Below are 2330 nucleotides of genomic sequence, written 5' to 3'. Positions count from 1 at the left end.
GAATGCTGCCTATGACCCCAAGAACACCATCAAACATGGAGGTGGAAACATTATGCTTTGGGGGTGTTTTTCTGCTAAGGGGACAGGAAAACTTCACTTCATGTATTGTCAAATTCTGGGCAAGCCAGGGCATTAAAAAGGAGTTGCGGATGGGTATTCCAGCATGATAATGACCCAAACCACATGGCCAAGGCAACAAAGCAGTGGCTGAAGAGGCAGCACATTAAGGTCCTGGAGTGGCCTAGCCAGTCTCCAGACCTTAATCCCATAGAAAATGTGGAAGGAAGTTGAAGATTCGAGTTACCAAACATCAGCCTTGAAACCTTAATGACTTGGAGAGGATCTGCAAAGCGGAGTAAGACAAAATCCCTCCGGAGATGTATATAAACCTGGTGGCCAACGTCTGACCTCCTGTGATTGCCATCAAGGGTTTTGCCACCAAGTACTAAGTCCTGTTTTGCGAAGGGGTCAAATATGCATTTCACTCATTAAAATTCAAAAAAGTTTTATAAATTTGATTTGAAATGTGTTTTTCTGGATTTTTGTTGTTCTTCTGGTCTCCAACAGTTAAAATAAAACTACCATTAAAATTATAGACTGATCATTTGTCAGTGGGCAAATGTACAAAATCAGCAGGGGATCAAATACTTTTTTCCCCTCAGTAGCTAAAACTCGGTCATTCCTTTAAATGATAATTAAAATACACATACCTATTGATATGATGCTAACTAAGCAGCATATCACTAGGGGAAAGTCTTTTTCCAGGGCCCTCTTGCCTTGATTTGTGTGTGAATTACTTTAAAAGTAGTACTAAAGGATGTTTTTTTTTTGCACAAAATGCATGAGTTTGGTTCTAGCAATTCATTGCAATAGTTAATGTATTGTGCTGAATGTGTCACTTACATTTTAGTGTTACATGGCTCAGCCTCCAGGTCCCTCCCCCCAAGTTTCTAGGAATTCAGGGTTTTCTGATCTCCCTCCTTTGGGACTAAGTCTCAAAAATCATCGCAAGCTGCTTTCAGTCATCTGCCAGATGTGAGTCTATTGGGCACAGGCCACCTCATTACATTACACTGGGACCATGAACAGGACAACGGCTTTGGCAGAGCTCCATAGGACCCTGCAAGGCGAGGGGCCTCTCTTACAACAGAAGCTGATGCTGGAGGTCAGGGGAAAAAAGAGTGAATAGGCGGAACAGAAGGGGGGGGGGGGGGAATTGTCAGTACTAGCTAACAAGTTAAGTTTTACTCAATGCATCTAAAATTGCTTTTAAAAATCTGTACTGAGAAAATGTGTAATGGCTGAGCTCCTTTTGAGAATGCTAGCTGGCAAGCTGTTAAAATGCTCTACAGCAGGGATATGCAATTAGCATACCTCCAGCTGTTGCAGAACTACAAGTCCCATGAGGCATAGCAAGACTCTGACAGCCACAAGCATGACACCCAGAGGCAGAGGCATGATGGGACTTGTAGTTGTGCAACAGCTGGAGGTCCGCTAATTGTATATCCCTGCTCTACAGGTTCAATACTTGTAAAATGTATGGAGAGCAGCAGTTCTGATGTTCCTTGCAGCATTAACATTTAAGGTCAGCAATCAAAGAATTGAGACAGCCAAGCGACTAGCTTTTCATGTCGCAAATATCTGACAATGCATGACTGGGCAAAAAGGAGATTAAAAAACCTATTCAAGCCAATTGTAGCTTACAGAAACCTAGAGTACATTTCATAGCACTTTAGTTACAGTAGGATCTGCTAAAATGGAACTACACTTGCCTATCCTACAATGACGCAATGTCCACAAGCCTCCTTGCCGGCATGTTTGCCCGGTCTTCCGGGTTCAGCATCTTTGACCTCTTGTTTGGCCAGTCTGGGGTGATACAAATCCCATGCATGCTTAGGAGTCCATTTGTCATGGCACATGTTGTGGTTGCACACTGAGTTGCGCATGTCCAGCTCAGTGTACATCCTGAAGAAGTTTGCAAGGAATAAAATTAAAGACATAGTATATCTCTTCTGCAATAAAAAAAAAAAAAAAAAAAAAAAAAAAAAAAAAAAGTTTGTACACTTCAGCTTTACCTAAAAAATATTAATCCCGTTTTAACCTGAAAAGGTTCCATGTTAACAGACAACATTCTTACCTGCAGTCAATGGTAAATTATGTCAGAAAAAAAAAATACTGAAGTTTCACTCAACTCAACCTACTGTAACCAAGATAAATTTTGTATTTTTAATTGGGCAAATATTTTTCATAGACACTACAATGCACTCAATACTTCTGATGCCATTAGAAAGGCTATATGTTGATTTTAAAACAAGTCAGAATACAGAAGA

Source organism: Aquarana catesbeiana, linkage group LG04, assembly GCF_042186555.1.
Source record: "Aquarana catesbeiana isolate 2022-GZ linkage group LG04, ASM4218655v1, whole genome shotgun sequence".
NCBI classification, from domain to species: domain Eukaryota; kingdom Metazoa; phylum Chordata; class Amphibia; order Anura; family Ranidae; genus Aquarana; species Aquarana catesbeiana.
The sequence above is the reverse complement of the archived record's forward strand: the minus strand, read 5'-3'. Positions refer to the sequence as shown.